This window comes from Poecile atricapillus, chromosome 6 (assembly GCF_030490865.1).
Source record: "Poecile atricapillus isolate bPoeAtr1 chromosome 6, bPoeAtr1.hap1, whole genome shotgun sequence".
Taxonomy (NCBI): Eukaryota; Metazoa; Chordata; class Aves; order Passeriformes; family Paridae; genus Poecile; species Poecile atricapillus.
Genome location: NC_081254.1, coordinates 19,928,571 through 19,947,311, shown reverse-complemented (window position 1 = coordinate 19,947,311; position 18,741 = coordinate 19,928,571). Strand labels below are relative to the sequence as shown.

General features: G+C 42.6%; 1 protein-coding gene across 2 annotated transcripts in view; it reads left to right on the top strand.

Annotated features, from left to right (window-relative positions):
• Positions 1-8,595: 8,595 nt before the first annotated feature.
• The window catches only part of MARCHF8 (membrane associated ring-CH-type finger 8), an 86,382-nt gene continuing 76,236 nt past the window's right edge, over positions 8,596-18,741 (top strand). Inside the window, exon 1 of one of the 2 annotated variants that reach the window (XM_058841589.1) lies at positions 8,596-8,788. The gene's annotated coding sequence lies outside the window, so the exon portion shown is untranslated. The remainder of the gene's footprint in view (positions 8,789-18,741) is intronic. The other variant, XM_058841588.1, reaches the window with a different exon arrangement.

Below are 18,741 nucleotides of genomic sequence, written 5' to 3'. Positions count from 1 at the left end.
GCTTTAAATAAACCTCCTGAAGTCTTACAGGTGCACTAGCAAAGGCAAAACAGATGTCAAATAAATGGCATGTATTAACCTTTCTCCCCTCCAGCTGATACAGTCTAAAGGCAGTTCAGTAAATGCATGAGATGCCTGGAATGACTATGTAGCCACTATAAAAACTGCAATTGGAGGAATATACCTTCTGAAAGACTTCCTTCTTTCATACCCTTAATGCTTGTGAAATATTTTTATAAGCATAAGTTGCATGAAGTGTTCTAGTATAAAAATATTAATAAAAAACCTACGACAAACCACCAGAACACAAAAAATCCCCCCACATTGTGTGTAGGTATCAAATGTCATGGTCCCTGTCTTAGATGTCAAAGTCCTCAGCTATTTACTTGGTTATGGTATTAAAATGATCTATGCTGCATTCCAGTCAAAGCTTATGAGAATGACAGTCAAAAGGTGGATGAAAAAAGAAGAAAGATGATCACGGAAAGAGGGAGAAGTAACTTGAAGAATCTCATCCTTAGAGGAAATCCATTCATGCAGTCCACTTGAAGCTTCTTAAACCTGGAGTTTTCAGAGTGATGAGCTTGGAAAAAAAAGTTCACAATCATTCTTCTGGGCAATGATAATAATGATAAAAATAGAGAGATAAAGGTGTCATTCTGTGTATGTGACTTCTGTGCTTGTTATTACTGGAAGAAGTTCTCCTGATACGACGAACATGTTGTCCTGAGCCATGCTACGTACCATGAACTGCCTGGAGTCCCATCACCAGGATGGGACAGTATTTGATGCTGAAGGAAAAGAAGAAGAAACATGAAAAATATACAAGTGTTCTCCCCATGATTACACACAGCTCAGCAACATTCTAAGGATGGCGGTGTTGCACTTTTTGTAGGTACAGTAGGGATTTGGTAAGCAGTGGAATTAAAATAATGTGGTCTGTGATCACTTAATCTAATTTTGCAAAATTGTAACTGTCAGGAAATTGTTTTGCAATGTGTTAGAATGGCCATACTCAAATTTTATTATAACTACATAACAAATACATTGTAGGAAGTCTGTGAGTCACATCTCAGTCTTGACTCTCCCTTTCTGCATATGTATAATGAAGTGCTTTTTTAGAATATACAATGCACTAATAATCTTAATTTCCCTGTGTGTAGCTTCTCATAATTTTTATTATACTTCATTTTAATTCTACTTAATACAGATACTTATTGTTCAGAACTCCATTGGTTTTGTTCTCACAAAGTGTTACAGGCATTAATTTTCAACCAGTAGTACAGCCACAAGAGCGCTTTAATTTGAAACGAACTGTTTCGGTCAATTCAGATGCTATTGGCTTTTACCAAGTCCTGTGTTAGTTTCTGCTGTGGATTAATTACTGTTTACTGTGTAAACTTACATAAATGGTTTGAGGTTTGAGTATTGAGATTATTTTATTATAAAGAGTTTACATACTGGAAGTTGAACACTTTGGTGTTCACTTGGTGTACACTTAGTTCTAGTTCTTAGTGCTCTTCTCTACCTTCCTGCTGATATTTTTTACTGGTTTCATTTATGCTTGAGGACCTCTGAGGCAAAACGAGGCTGATCTCTTGTTGAATGATCTCTAGGACTCTTGTGTCAAATTTATAGGCACCACAGAGGTGCCAGAAATGGTTTTGGGTCTTGAATTAAATACTTCCTTTCTCTGGAATCTATAGAAGCCCACTGTGATAAAAATCTGTCTCCTTGTAATTTCTGTCTATTCAGTTTGCAGTCCCCTGGGATGTAATTGCAGCGGTGCCTTCTGCTCACAGTCTTCAGTTGTAGACAAGGCTAGAATTGTTAATTCATACTGCAAAATACAGAATGAATTTTTTCTAGGTTTTTTTTGCATATAATGAATTACAGACACTTCGCTTTCTTTTCAAGTACTTTCAGCTTTTGTAGTGGGGCACCATCTTTTGGGTGTAAATAGTGGATTTGGTATTGCTTCTGCCTGTAAGGACTTGCTTCCACCTGCAGCTTTTGTGTTGGGTCATGTTTTTCCAATCTTTATGTAAATCAGGTTCATCTTGAGATGCATTTGACAGTTTTTCTGGTATCTGTATTAGCAGTGAGCCACAGTTGCTTACATGAGAACATTTATGTAGCTGAGAACCACATCCGGAAGCGTGATCTATTCGTTCGTGCGTAACTTCTACACACCACGACATTGTGGCAGATTTTTCTGGGTTTCTCTTGCATTCGTTTTGTGTGTGAAGCTGCAGAGAAGCAACACCAGAGGGCAGCAGAGGCATTAAAAAAATGGCAAAAAGTTTTGGGTTTGTCCAATAATGAAATTTACCCCCAAAAAAGTGTGATTATTTGTTTATGACCCTTACTTAGCCCACTCTGAACAAATTTGAGGAGGTCAGAAATAGGGTACATTCCTTTTCCTAATTCCAAAGGTTTTTAAAAAATCAGAATGGAAGAGTACCTCAAAAACTTGTTTCTGTGCTGTGTTTCATGATGTAGTTTATTAGGTAATCTTAATGTACAGAAGACTAGACAGCCCTTCTCTCTCCCTTCCCACTAACCCTGCAGGGATGGGTATCAGGGGTGTCTGTTAGCCAAGCTATGTCAGATGCTATGTTGAGCTATGTTTACTGGACATGTCTGGTAAAAATCCCCCATGTCCCCGTAATTTCTTACTTTAAAATTACAAGTGTTGCTGTTTTTTTCTTATGGATACAGGATGAGGATATGACAGTATAAATTCAGGGCTGTATGAGGAATGTATGCCAGTAAAGTGACCACTCCTTACTATCTGTCTTGCCTAGCCTTGCAATTCAAAAAGCTTTACAGTTTGTCAGTGTCAGAAATTTATTTCTAAACCACACTTTAAGGTTGTTTCAATCCTTTTTAATCCAATCTTCAGAAAGACTGATTACCCTGTACCATATATATAGGAAGTGTATATATAGCTCCATAAGAATTATATTCTAATCACATCTGGATGGTGAATTATTGCTGAAATTAGGTGTTCTGCCCAGCACCAGAAATTCAAGACAGTACCTAATCACAAAAATAGTATTATTTACATGGTATGTGATTGAGTGTTAATGAGCAGGAAATGAAAATACTGAAGTTTTCTAAAAAGGAAAAATCAGGGGTTTCAAAATACCCTTTCTTCTTTCTCTCTGTGTGAGGGGTTTTTTTTAGAAAATGCATATGATTTTTTTTTTTAATGTGAATAAGCTTTCATCTCTCCGTCTTATCCATAAACTTAATGTGCAGGCACTATTTTTTTATTTTTTTTTACTTGAACTAATGAGACTTAGATTTATTTTGCCTGAATCTTGTGCTTAAGTGCTGGAACCATTGCCCATAATGGGCCTTATTTGCTAAAAACCTGCACTGGCTGATGCAAAGTTACAACATAGGTGTAGTGAAATATCTTTAGTTTTAAACATGGTCTTGAGACTGAGAGTTGAGTGACAGGATTTCTTCATCTTGCCAGTGATCATAGGTAGTTTGTTTTGGGGAGACATAGGACTGATCAAAATAGACTGGATTAGCCTGAGATCCATCCAGCCTGCCATCTATCCCTGGGAATAGGAGGTAACAGGCACCTCAGAAGGTGCAGAAATTCCCTAACCAAGTATTCAGGACCAGGACACTGGATCATACCTCCTATGCTAATGACTAGTGTTAATTGTGAAGAACTTGCTATCTCAGTGTGCAGTATGATATTAACTTGGAGGTCCATAAAGGTCTAAAACTATTTTGGAATCTTCATAGATTCATGGCTTCACTTATTTATATGTGTAATGTGAAAAGAATTTTCTTTCACTGTAGTTTTGAATTTCTTATCATTTTTAAATTGAAATTCATTTGGTCTAGTGCTATGAGAAAGGGAGAAGAGTGTCTCCTGAATATTCAGTATGTTCTGTCTTTAAATCACATCCCCTCTTACTCATCTTTTTTTTCTTTTTTCTTTTTTTTTTTTTTTTATGGTAGCAATTCACTGTCTTTACTATTACAGAGCATTGATTATGCTTGCTGTCCTCTAATTCTTCTCTAATTTTGCTTTATACTTTGTCATCTGCAGTTCTCTGGTTCCCATTTTCCTGAATTGTGTATTTGGCTGTAAGGTGCTTACAGTACTGTTACAGTGGAAGCTGCTAAAATTAAAATTATTAAAATAATACCAGGTGAAAAATGCCCAGGGTTCTTCCAAGGAGGTCCCATAGAAATGCTTCGTATTATTAATCTTCATCTAGTCTGGACAGGATGTAAATAACATTTGTTAAGAGTATGAGGAAAAAATGTAGGAAAGCACTGTAAGGGGAACATGTGGCTGAGTTCAGCACAATAGCTGTGCTTCTGAGGAAGATGGTGTGTGGGGTTTGTTACACAGAACCAGACAGCCTATTTTTATGCCTTCAGCACATCTGCATGTCGGTTGCATGCAATCTGTTAATTGCAGTGGGGAGAGCCAAAGCTGAGCATTGGCTGCTAGGAGGTAGGCTCAGAAAATGTCATTCCTCCTCTGCATATTTGGGTATGGCATAAATTACTTTCTATACATTCCTTAATGGTCCGAGTAACAAATAGGAAAGTGAAGCAAACTGGCCAGATCCTTTTCCCAAATTTTTGTCAGTAGAGAAGAAAGCTTTATTTTTTTCTCTCTCTTCCAAAGCAGGGGAAGAGCATAGTGAGCCCTAGACCCAGTTACAGTACCACCTGACTTCTGGAGAAGCGTTACTTGTCTCTGATCTTCACTTTTTTCCTAGTAGTGCATATCCTGCCTTGGATAAGCATTAAATTGACTGGGATACAAAGGAGGGATCAAGGTACTTTCTGCTCTTTTTTCATTTGGATACTAAATGACAATGACTTGCAGTACTGAGAGCTTTAATCAAGTGTGACACCTTAATGTTGTGGATTGGATTTCTCTAGAGCCAGTTCACCCATGCCCAGATGACTAGTTTTACCTAGACAAATCACTTCAAAAGGTCAGTTTGTTGTGTTTGCCAGCCTTTAGTTTTGAGGCTCAGAAAAGAGAAGATACCTCTGAAAGCTTCTACAGAGGATAGTGTTTTTGAGGCCTGGGTTAGGCTTTATTACTTGAAAAGCTTATCTGCTCTGAGACAGATTCAAAGCTGTATCCAATCTTGTCAGTCTTCAAAGGCACCCTCACATGACTGCTGAAGAGTTGCTGAAGTCTGCTGGGGTGTGTTGTCATATGCCTGTTTGTCACACACCATGCCAGATTAAACCTGCTGCGTGTAGGGCTGGCTGCAGCCGCTGTGCTGCATCCACAGCGTACCAGGGTCTTACAGCACTGCACTGGGAGAAAGGTTACAGTTCGCTTTGCAGGCAGAAATGCTCTTTTTTTTCCTGCTGTTTTCCATGTGAGATTTTAATGGCTCATGCCACTCTGTCCCAGAGATGGGTTTCAAATCATCATAGTGATTTTCAAAGGCCAGGTTTTAGTAAAATGTATGTACTATAGTACTGATTTATATCCTGCATGTAAGACTGAAGAAAGTTTGATGAATTTCAAGTGCTTTGAAAAAACATTTGTTAAGATGTCTCCAAATCACCTTCTTGGTGCTCTGGCAGTTTTTGTTAAAGGTGATTTAACCTTAGAAATCTGGCACCTTTCTGATAAAAGCTGATTCCATGATCAGTCAGGAAGGATGTAAACTTTATTTTATTTCTGTTCATCTTTCTGCTTGAATTCCCATCCATTCTACTTACCTTCCCTAATGACTCCACTTTTCCCTTCTCCTACCAGAATCTGTTTTATTCACCTAGCACATGCAGAAACCAGCAGAACAACAGCACAGGAAGGAATGAATCCTCGGCTCACCTTCAGTAAAACATAAGGTCATAAGAGAACTTTTGGAGAAATACCACTTTATTTTGGCCAGTAATGTGCATACAAGAGAGTGAACAGATGGGAGAACACACAGCTCAGGAGATGCTGATGGAACGAACTAGAGGAACTGAGCTGGCTTGGAGAAAAACTAGACCCAAAACACAGTGGAATTACCGAGTAATCCCTGAAATATTGCGGAGTTGCTATGGAAACATGCAGGTGCTCAGACCAACACTGTAGACAAAAAGATCATTTGTAATTATCTGGGAAAATGAATTATGCTTTTCTACATAACTACTGTATGTATTGTAATAACTAAGGACCAAAAAAGGACACAATTACAACAGCTGTTACTATTCAGGGTTTCTGCCCCACACCACTCTTTGTGCTAGAAGTATTTCTAAAAACATAGACTTGTAACCATATGCTAGATCTGTGTTGCTTCTACAAAGTATTGGAGTCTCCTGGTCATAGAGGTAATTTTGTTTCACCTTTTTAAATAAATTCAATAAAATTAGTTTGTTGTTGATGGCAAGTAAGGCCATGTGTGTGCTCACAGTCCAGATCTTGTGTGCAGGGCATCGGGGCAGCTCTCTCTGCAGATCAATCAGTTCTTCAGCTAAATGTGACATGCATTTCTAGGCACACATTCCTAAACAATGCTTTTTCTGTAATTCTGACCTAGAGCTATTCAATTAGCAAAATGGAACTGTTCTGTTCCATTCCCATAATTTTTTAAAACCTTGTATCTTCTCAGGTTTCAAACAGCAACACTAGCTGGAAGAATTTATTATTTCCATTTGACTAATGGCCTTTAGCTTAAGTTTATTCATTCTTTGCTAATTTTTAAATTAGCTTCATGTTTGAGGGGGGAACATTTGCAACAGCTTAGGTTTGCATTTTCTGCTGAGGGCTGTGAGGCATTCAGGACGTTCCACAGTTGTGTTTGCCCTTCTGTATTGAGGCTTTAGTCTCAGCTCTGCAGTCCTGTATTCAGGAGGCTGTTGCTGAGACTTTAAGCTAAGAAAAACGTGTTAAAATCCTAGGCAAGCTTTCCGGGGAAACAGAGACCATGGAGTAATAATTGCAAAACACAGGAAAAGCTTAGATCTGCAAAGTAGCTTATTGTGGCTTCCTTCATTTCAGGCCTAATCCCTAGCTATTCTAGTTTGCCTGGAAAACCTCTGCTCTGTGTGACTATTTTTCTGTATAATATCTACTCCTATTCCAGTTGTGTCTGCAGGCCCATTTCCTGGCACACAGCACTGAGTAGTGAGCCATGCTGTTCCCAAAGTGGAATACAATCCTAGCCCAAAAAATAATTTTAAAAAACCAAACAAACCATACAACAAAATGGATTGAGAGTGTGAAGGAAGGAAAGAGCCCACCTTGAGAAATCCCAGTGGCCTCAAGGTAAGCCAGCAGTACTGGTTCTCTGTACAAACCTATGCTGCCTGTCAAGGGGACAATGGTTATCATCACATATGCATGTTTCCATACCCAGTTTTATAAAGAGATACAATCTGAGTTTGTCAACTTAAATCTACATATGACTAAATTGGAGTTCTACACACACTCTCCTCTTCCCAGGAAGACATACCTTACACCCGGGGCGGTGCTTCTCCCAGTTTCACTGCGTGGGGGTGCTGGGTACTAACTGCAATGCAATGACAGCTTCTCTGTGCTCTGCAAACCTGATGTCATTTTTCTGTAGAGGGTGGTCTCTGCATGAAAAGGGGTTACCTTACTCATTTTATGCTTTTTGCACTGTTCTCGATGGGTAAATGTAATCTCCCTGGAGCCCTGTAAATTATTGTGAAAAAGTGCAGACTCAGAAGATGAAAATTTCAGCTTAGGTTTAGTGAATGCATTTTCATGACAAGTCAGGAGGTTTCCTTGTTTTCTGTTTTATTCTCTGAAAAATATCTGCTTTCTTGTCTGCTGCACTGACAGAAACTGCAGTGAAGCTGCCTATTTTCCTGTTCTTTTCACTTATTCCCAAGTGGGATAGACATCATGCCTGAACACAGAAAACTCTCCTTTATTCTCATAACACTCACTTTGCTTTTTCCCCCCGTAAAATTCACCTCAATAATATAGTTCACCTATTCCAGCATATCTCAGGAGACAGGTATCTTTGGGAAGAAAAGATTAAAGTATCCTGCTTGCATAACAAAGGTGTAAAATAGCAACAGAGTATGGCACCCAGATACGAGACAAACTCGAGGCTTTTTGTTGACATATTTTTTTGCCGGTAAATCAATAAGTGTAGGTGAGCGATGAATACAAAACACCTTACGACGACAGCTATTATCCATCTTCAGGCTTTCAGCATACATACGTTTTGAAAAAGTTAAATGGCACCCTATGAAGTTAGGACGTTTTATTCTACCCACTAAAGCGCGAGCCGTTTTACCCCGGCCAGTAGCGACAGCAGCACCCCCGCAGGGCTGAGTGCTGAGCTCAGGACACCCGGACCGCACTCGCTCCGCTGCCGATTGTCGCCTGCCGCTCCCCGCCGGTGCCGGTGCCGGTGCCGGTGCCGGTGCCGGTGCCGGTGCCGGTGCCGGCCGGCCCGGCGCGCAGGTGCCAGGAGCGCGCTCCCGGGGCGAGGCTCGGAGCGGGGCGGCTCCAGCGGGAGGCGGCCGGGCGCCGGGACAGCCGCGTCCCGCTGCGGAGCGGCCGCCTCGCCTGCCCGTGCTGCTCCGGGCCATGGCGGCGGGGGCGGGCCGGGGCGGGGCGGCGCGCTGACAGGCAGCCCGGCCCGGGGAGCCGCGGTAAACAGGAGCCGGGGGAGAGCTGGGGGAGACCGGCCTCGCGGAGAGCCTCCCGGCCCCACGGCCCGCCGCCTCCTGGCCCCGGGCATGGGCAGCAGCAGCCGCCGCAGCCGGAGGAGGAGCCGCCGGCCCGGGCCCTGTGCGGGGCACCACCGAGGTAGGCTCGGCCGCCGCCCTGGCCGCGGGCAGCCGCCGTTTCCTCCGCGGGGGCCGGGCCGGGTCCGGCGCCCCTCCGGCGCCGCGAGGCCGGGCACCGAGGCCGGGCCCGGGGGCGGCCCAGGGCGGGTCGGCGCGGGGGCCGCCTGCCCCGGGGTCGCTGCCCAGCGGCCGCCGCTCGTCCCGGCCCCGCCGGCAGCCGCCCGCCCCGCCGGTCCGGCAGGTGAGGCGCTCCTGGGCGAGCGGCGGGCGGTGCGGGCCTGCCCGGCTCCCCGCCGGACCGTGCAGCGCCGCCTTGGCCGGGGCAGGGGCAGCGGGGCCGCTGGGGCGGGCGCTCCTCTGTCGGAGCTGGGGAAGCGGCACCTAATTCCCTGGTAAGAGGCTTTCCCACCTCCGCCGTCTTTGTCTGCACAGCCTCAGCTGCCGGGGCCGGCGCTGGGAGCATTAGTGTTGCTGCGGGGAAACCGAGAGCCGAGCAGCTGTGGGAAAGGGACCGTGTTTGCACCAGGTGTCCCGTTAGGAGGAGGAGGCGAATTCGCGTTCCGTGAGCGACGTGGAACGGAGATACACCAGAGGGAAAACAGCGCACAAGATGTGCTGGTCGCAACGTGTTCGTAAGGAATCGTGAAGTTTCACGGCAGACTAAGAAATAGTCAGAATTCCTTCATGCTTCCTGGAGCTAGTTGGCAGGCAGAGTAGTGCTCGACTTGTTCCAAACTGTAACACTTTAACTTCTCCTCATTTTAGTATGCTAAAAGTGCAAGCAAAGCGAGAATTACAATGTGCCAATGCCAGAGCGGTTGGTCTCAAACCGCAGTGCAAGAGGGCACGGCTCAGCTCTGCAGTTGGCAAAGGACTGGTCTACTTCCGAGCATCGCAAATCTGTGAAATAACCCAGCAGCATAAACACAGAAGGGACAATTTAGCTAGAGCTTGACTGGAGGTGGAAAGAGATATTGGAAGGAAGATGTGGGTGGGAGAGAGCCGGTCTGACAGTAACGCTTCAGCTAAAGCAGCAGCAATCTTTATGAATCTGTGCTTCTAAAATTGGTTTGGAGTAGTGTCAGATGAGGCTGAGCTTGATCTAGCAATAGTCCTAGTCAAACATTTTCAGAGAAAAGTTTTCTTTGAAAAACGCTTTATTTATTAGACCTAAAGTATTTTGTTTGAAATCTGTCAACATAGATCAATTTCTAGTGATGCAGAGTTTTGCTAAGCCTGCCTGAGGACCAGGACTGCTGGAAACATCAATGTTCCAGTCTAAAGGGTATGCCCTAGCTCCCGGAATAATACCTGCTGGGAATGTTAGCAGCTTCTCCGCTGTAGCCCAAACTGTTTGGTGCCAGACTCTCCTCAGAGCAGCCCCGTAGCTGCTCGGAGAAAGTGAGACTTGATTCTGCTGCGGTTGCTGAAAACTGTAGGACTGCTGAAGCCTGAACAGCTGCCCTTTTACTGGGAACTTTGTGTGACTTAGGTCTAATGTAAATTTAAGAAATTAACAATTTGCTGAATATTTGTTGTTATGGTATTGGGTTTTTGTCGTTCTTTTGATTTATTATTTTTTTACTTGGCTTTCAGATAGCCCTAGCCAGCAGTTCTGCTTATAAACTAGTTAAAAAGAAGCAATTTTCTGTTTTGGGGGAAAAGCTGCATGCTTTTCATGCCTCAGTGTATGGATATGGGGCTAGAATTGTTGGAGATGTTCTGGTGAGGTCTAGTGCTAGAAAAAACACCTGTTCCCAGGCTGCTTTTGCACAGTCTTAACTGTTGTGAGGACACATTAATTCAGCATGTTGGACAAGCTTCTGATATGTTTTGGTTTTTTATTTAAACTTCTGTTATTTTAGATCCAACATTTTGGACAAGCAACTCTCCCATGTTCAAGGGTGAAAGGACTTCCCAGCTGCTGAGGCTGTCACAGGTACTTTAGGCAATGTACCACAGTGTCTGACAGACTGATTTCTTTACTGCTCTTCCAAACACTGACCTTAGTGGGGAAGGCAGACCACTGCAGGAATGTGACAGCTTCCAGTAATAATGCTGCTCAAGGAAGGAGTTGAAGGTGGTTGTTACAAGCGCTGAATTGATCCTGCTGAATGAGAAAAAGCAGTCTCCTGCTAAGAGTCTTTTCTGCCATATACCTCAGTCAGCCCTAAGTGGGCCTGAGTGTAACTAGCTTCAGAAAATGTGATTAATAGTGAGTGCGTGGCTATCTGCCAGGAAAAAATGAAAACAGGAATGAGGTTTCTTCTTTTTTTTTTTCCCTGATTGTTTTTTATTTAGTTTTGTTCTTGTTCTGCCCTTTCACCCTCCCCCAAAAAATATAAGGAAGCAACTCTTGATCCCGTAGAAGTGTTTAACTAGCATTCTTTGAGAGCCTGTAGAGGGACCATAAAAAATTAACAGGCACTGAAGGAAGGAATTTCCAGGAACCCTGAACAACCTTGTGCTTGGACTGTAGCAAAACTGTAGAAGGCTATAAGGAACGAAAAGCTTGAAGTCTGGGAAAAACTTCCAGGGCATAAGGTGTTAGAGTGGAAATCTTCCTGGGTGACTTCCTGGATTTACTGCTCATGTCAGTTCTTTCTTGGGAGCATCTAGTGCTAGCTGCTGCAGGCACCGTGTGAACCATGTAAATTGCACATCTAATTCACTGTATTAATTTCCATAGTGAGACAGAACTCATGCAAGGTTTGCTGGGACTTTTATTTTGCTGACTTGTGGATTGACTGCAAAGATCTGGTGGCAGTTTGATGTAGCATAGCAGAGCTGGCATTACACTTGCTGGGTGGGCTTTGCTTGCTGTGAATTTTCACAGCTCCAGATTGTTGAAATGCTCTTCACTGAGATAGGGTCAGTTTTACTAATTCTGTTTAGATATTACTGAAAACTTCCCAAAATAACTCATAATTTGTAAATCAGATTATTTTTCACTGCTTCCCACAATGTTTCTGTGGGATTTTATCAAGGTGTCCGCATTCATGCGAAACATGAAAAAACCAAATAACAGATTACACAGTGTTTATTGACTCTGGGGCAGGTAAATGGACAAGAGCCTCTGGAAGCCTGGTCTTTTTGCAATTAAAAGTATGCTTTAAGAGCTTTATTACTCTTAAATGTAACTCCTCACCAGACAGGCAGACAGTTCACCAACACAAGAGATCTCAACCATCAGCAGTTTCTTTTCCCCTGGGACCAAGAAGGAAGGCTGGCCTTTATTATATGTCCTGCTGGTTATCATGTTTGGGCTGACCTAGATCAAAGGTGCTTGCAAATGACTGTTAAACTTCTCTGTCTTTTAAAATGAGCACCTGGAACTCACATTTGGTACCTGCAGGTAAGGGGGGTCAGGGCCTAGTAGCAGATCTTGAATTTGACCTGTCAGAATACAATTGTTGATTGGACTCAACTGAAAGCAGTGTTGGAAATTTTAGATGAAATACACGTACATTACCTATGTGTATGTGTAATGGGTGGAAAATAGTGAAAGGTTCTAGAAAGTGTGGCTGAGATTTTCCATAGTTACATGAAATAAAGGTAGTAGATGAGTACTTTATCCCTGGAGATTCATTTAAGGATCCCAGCTGTAAACCTTGCAAAACACATAGCCAAAATTCATGTGGAATTTTGTATATTTTGGGGGTAGGTAAATCCTGTGTATCAACTGGGTTTGCCTCAATATCTGCCCTTCAAAATTTCTGTGTGTCCCTCAAAGGGCATCAGGACAGAATACGTCACCAGTCCATTTTGCAGGTGAGGCTGCAGATGAACTTCAGAACAGTTTCTCCTTGGGAAAACAGGCATTGGACTTAAGAACATCATCTAACTGGTCACTGCTACCACAGCTAGGGCTGAGTTTGTCTCCCAGTTTGGTTGTGGCTTCAGTAAGATCATGTGTTTATGCACCATCCAGGATAAGAGGTTCATTACAAGGAATAAAAGTGCTGTCAGCTGTTCTGTTTTGAGCTGGTAGCTTGACTTCTGTCATGTCCACACAGGGTAAGAAACTTCTCTCTTTGAATCAAAAGGTCAATTGGATAATAGGGGAAGGAAGGAAAGAAAGATAGAAGATGACAAACTCTAGGGCAACAAACCAAAAAAAGAAGAAAAAAAATAATAGGGTTCAAGTTTGCATGTAAAGTTGCTAATTTTTAAAAAAGTATACTAATCCTTTGTGCATCTATCTCTTCCTCTCAAATGTGCTTTATTTTTAAAAAGCTTTGGTTCCTCTTTAGTGTGTGTACTGAGCCTGCAAGGAAGAGTATCTGTAGGGAAAAAAGCCCCCAATGCTTCTGAATAAATAGATAGGCTTCCCATGGGTCTGATCTGCTGATTCTAATGACCAGAATAATTTGTCACTCAGACTTACTTACTGCTAAGAACTCTGTGCCATTGTGCAGCTTGAGGAAGGGAGTTGTGTTCTGTTCTTATTGCTAGAGCTGAGTTTGAAGTTCTGCTTTCTTATTACACAAGAATTTCCATGGGCACACCACATGTGTGGGGGTCTACACATTGCTATGACTTCTAGGACTGAAACTAAAACTGGCTTCTAGACATGGGATTTGGGTGAATTTTGCCTCTAGAGGACCATTTGAGTACCATTAATTGAAGGAAGCAACAAATTGACTCTGAACAACCTGCCCTATAGCACCCTTTAAAGGGTGCTATTGAGGAAGTATTCAGTCAGCTCTTCTACTGTAAGCACTTCTCTTGGCCGTGGACCTGGCCTTTACTTTCCTGGGAGAGGGAAGATGATGCCGCAGGATTATTAGTTGGAACCCCTCATCTCCAAATTACTGCAAGATTTACAAAAGGGATGTCTTTGTTTAATGTCATCCGTAAAGGTCTCCTAAAGCATTTCTTTGTAGAAGAGACTCCTTCAAAAGCAATGGGAGCTGTAGCAAGACAAAGCCTTCTCTGCCTATTTATATTTGCTTTCCCTGTCACTGGCTCCTTGTCTCATCCAGGACAGAGGATTAATCTCTCTGATCCCTCTATTTCTAGTTGTAAAAGCGCAGTGTGCTATTGAGGGTGATTCACTACTATGCCAATCCTTGTTATAATCTCTTGTAACTACGAATGCATCAGTCAGAAGAGAAAGGCTAATGGAAAAATGTGGCATATTTCTGTGTATGTAATTTTTTTTCTATGTGCATATAAATATTTATGGGAAGATTGATGGATTAGAGAACGGGAAGTGATGCAATACAGGGCTCTGCCATGGTTTCATAACATGGGTCACATTATAGCAAGAAATTCTCTCAAATTAGTCTGCATGGGTCACATTATAGCAAGAAATTCTCTCAAATTAGTCTGCTTGCCCTGAGTGCAACTTTGTCTCCTTTTTGCATGCTTTACATGGCCTCCTTCAGCAAACCACTCTTAAGGGACTTGCGTTTAACAGCATGATGAACTCTGCTGCAATAGATGGAAAGTGAAAGCTGGCAGTGGCTTTTTGGTTCATCATACATAAGCCTGGCTAAGTCTGGCATACTGGAGGAATGTGAAGAGCATGAGGTAATAGCTTTCCATAGGTGATGACAGAGAAGAAAGCATACATGGGAGCAGTCTGGCTCTTTCTGAAGTTGACAGTAGGTTTTGATTTTTTGTTCCTTTCTAGTAAATGATGTGAGTTCCCCTTGCAGTTCTGCATCCAAAATGTCCTTTTAACTGTGATTATTGTTAGAGCTTTTAGGATAATCATCTTGAGCTTGCCTGCCAAATCTGAACTGGAAGTGCCAGGACCAGGAAGCACAGTTGTTGTCAGTATTTTTTCTCTAGCACAATCTGTGACCATTGATTTACTATGAAGCTGCTTCCATAAAATGTATCTATGTGTGTACCTATGTATGTGCATGCAAATAATCCACAAAGGAGGCGGGCTGAAGATTTGCTGCTCTTTGACATTGCAAATGGTCTCTAGAGGAAAGGGTTTTTTACACCAAACATGATAAATACATACTGAACTAAATGCTGTCTTGTTTCAATGAGAAGAAAAAATCTGCTTAGCTTTAAAAAGAAGAGGAAGTTCACTTGCTGCTAAAGGGTTTTTTTGTGAGAGACAGGAAATCTGAGTCTTTTTTCCTGCTTCTGGCCTGTTTTCCAGTTTCAGGGACTTCACCTATGCATACCTTAGTTTCCTGCAACTCAGTTGTCATCTGTATCATGGTATTTGTAATGTTCTTGGATTTTTCTTTTTAATCTGTTCTCTATGGGGAAGTGGGCTTATGCAATCGCATTGCCAGTAACTTCTGAACCTGGTGGCTAAATGTCACATAATTGCTGGAACTTTAGATGTTGCAGAAAGAATGGAATAGAAATTGCAATGTCACAACTGAGAACTGCAGCCTCACCCTGGCCCAAAGCCCATGGAGATGGTGCTTTTTAAACATAAGATGGGCCACATGGGTGAGTGGCCCCTATAAAACATAGAACCACAGGATCAAAATGCACGATCTCAGGCCGTGCCAATCCTTCTGCTATGGAATGGCCTTCTTCTGCTGCAAGGCCTTCTGAAGACGTAGGAGAAATTTAAAATATTGTTACTAAATTAGAGCTGACATGATGCAGCAGAGTCTTCACAAAATTAATGTTTGACAACGTAAGGGGGTGGAGGGAGATACCCTTGTAAAATTACATGATTCTTGTTAGGCTGGCTTGATCTTGGGGATTAGCAAAAAACAGTAGCAAGTTTAATTAAAATATGGAAGGGAGTTTTAACTTTGCTCTTGGCATAATAAAGCAGAAGCCAATAAAAACAAGATCAGATTTCAGCCTTCTAAACACGTTGGTGTTCTTATGCAGTATTTTCCTATTGAAGCCTTGAAATATCTTCTTGTTTTGGGGCATGAAAACTGTATATTGCCTCTTAGCAACTCCTTTGTCTGAGGCATGTATGTTGTTTATGTGATTATTTTGACAGTGATGTTCAGCTATTTTGTACACTTCATCTTAGGGTCAGACCTGACAGGGGAGGGTAACTTTGACTGAGACCGCTCAAGTTGAGTATTTCTGATGTTGCAGAAATTCTCACCAATCACTGCAAAATTGTAAGGCTTGAAAGGTCTCCATACTGTTCTGTGTGAGCTGCTCCGTGCTTTGGCAGGGTGTGAAAAAGAGTCCTGTTCTAGTACACAGAGCTGCAGAGCTCTGCAGTTCCTAAGACCTTTTAGAGATGAGTTCCTTTTCATGTGCCATCCTGGAAGTGTAGGAAAACTGCATTGTGATATTTTCCAGGCAAATCATGGAGAGCCCACAACACTGTTGTATTTTCCAAATGGCAAGAAGTTCAAACTTATTATTCTTTGACCTTTCCTAATCCATCTGATTACTTTCTTAAATGAAATGTCTGGCTTTGTTTCTAGTGAGGCAGTGTGCAATGATGTATTAGAACTGCAGCTTCAAAGCAGCAGGAGATGGCCCTGCCGGAGCCCTGTGCCTCGTACTAAGTCTAAGTGCTCTTGGCATTTTACCCCTGCTCAGTAAGGCTGCATTTGAGATGCTGCTAGTGAAGTGTGGAAGCACCTCCTCTACATTACCTACATACCAAATGCAGCAGGGTAAGTCTGACATATGCTTGCTGTCTTTTGGTGGTGTTTTTCCTCCCACGATCACCCATGGTCAGTGTTTGGTGTTTTGGGGACCCTGAAGCATTTATACCTGCTCCAGACCTAGGCTTTTATTTACTGGTTGTGTTGATATCAGCTTCCCCAACCACAAGGCAAGGATCCCAGCTCAGTTGCTGTTGAACATGTGTGATTCAAGATACGATTTCTCACTCACTTTCCTTTGTTAGTGATACCCTGGCAAGCATAGCATCATGTGGCCCAGCAGCCTGAGAGCAAAGAACTCAGCATCAGTTCCTTATGTAGAGAGGAAATTAGATACATCATGCATTTTATTCTTGGCTGTGATCTTTCATTGTGTCCTGTTAGATATATGTTATGGTTGTTTGCTTTTTCTGTCTACTTGAGCTCTACTTGTCAGCTTGGACACATGTTCAGTCTGTCTCATCCATCTTTGACAGCCCACTGGGAAGTTTTAAGTCAGCATGCTCTCACTATGCAGAGCTATAGGTGCTTTGCAGAGGCTTGGTAGAGCTGCGATGCCCCACAGGTATCGTGCTGGTTGGCTGTTTGTCAGCTGCCTTTTCAAGTCCTCATTAGCTGCTCTGTTAAGGCTCTCTGCTCTGTCAGACCTGCATGGGTTTGGCTAAAGACAGCCTGTCTTTACTGTCTATGCCTCGTTCAGGGGAGGAAGTGGCTGCAGGGATGGTTCTGCTTCAGGGTAGATGCTCTGCTCAAGGAAGGTATGTTTTCCAGTTGCATCCTGATGCTCTGGTGTTATCTCCCTTTCCACATGACACTACAAAGCATACACTTATCCCTTGTCACACAGTTTGTATTGCTACTTCTATGAATAAAGGAAGAGAAATTCAGAACTGATGATCCAATCTCTGAGTGATTGCCTTTGAGGTATATCCTGTGTGGCTCATGGGCAGGTCTTTGTGGTTGATGTAATCTAGCTAGTGCATATGAGAGACATCTGAGCCAGGAATTGGGAATTAAAAAGATGATGAAACTGTTGGGTTTCAAGTCTGAAAGTAATTCTTGTCAGCAGGGGATAGGAGTGGAAAGCAACTTGACTGTACACAGTGCATCCCACCAAGGCCAGTAACACAGACATACTGCAGCACAGGCCTGCTTTTCTGAGCTGTTTATTCCCTGTGTCCAGAAACCCCTCTGAGTCAAGGAGAGTTGGCAGGTTTCTGAGCCAAGCCTTTCTTCTTTTTTTCTTCCTTTATTGTAACATGCCAAAGAAGGAAGAAAATCACTATCAGGCGAAGTCATGCTTTAATTTGGTGAGCAATAAAACAGCATGTTACGCTGTCTCTGGGCCTTCTATGACCCCTTCTGTAAAAGATGCTACTCCTGCATGACAGCTTGCAGAGGGATGGGTTCCTCAAGCTTGTGCCTTCACCGCTGGTATGTGAAGATGGCTGTACCTTTCCATATTTCTTCATCTCCCCTCGTCATTCTTTCTAGGCTTTGAGTGAGAAACTTGAAGATGTTAAAAAGTACCTTCTTGGGTACATGATAGCTGCTTTGTCTTTGCTGATAGAAGATGGCTTTTGAAGAGATACTAAATGTTGTATTGGAAATTCTTGTGTAAAATGTAGTCTTAGAAAAAGTAACTAATTTGCAACTGAGTACTGCTCCAGCTCAATCAGACAATTGCTAAAAATAATCTACCTTCTAATTCCACTGGTGATCTCTAATTAAAGAAGTCTTCTAATTCATAACCTGCATATAGGACAAGATTGGAGGCTGAAGTGGTTTTGCCAGTCTGGAAAATCTGGACAGAATCAGCATTTGAGGAGGTAATTTTAGGGGAAGACCAGGTGTTCCAACACTGATGGTAGTAACCTTGCACTGCATTTATGCTGAGTCTTTGCCCCAGCTAAATTAGTTTTTCCAGCAGGGTCTCCTTTTTGAGGGAGAGAAGATGCCTGCCATGGTGGGCATGTGCTTCCTACAGATTTTATTCTTCCTTTAAAAAACCCCACACCTACCCCAGAAAACCCAGTCCAGGAGCACTGAAAGGAAATTATATGTGTGTTACATTGTTGTTTCCTGCTTGAAGTTGTCAGGTTGAGCATTTTAAGACAGCTGTGTGGCTTTGCTGCAGAAGCAGGACAGCAAAGAAGATGGAGCCTTTTCAGCTGAGGTATTTCACATCTCCTAAGATTGGGATCTGAATACTTTTTAGCCTCTTGTCGATTTAATTTCTTAAGTTGGATGACTTCTGTCATCTGTAATGAGGCAGTGAGAGACCAGCTGTCCTTGCTGAGATGTGAAACTTCTGTTAACTCTGCAGGAAATGTAGGGGATGTGATCTTGTACCAGATTATTTATTTGTGAGTTTATTGTAATGTTGCCAGGTAATGCCATTCAC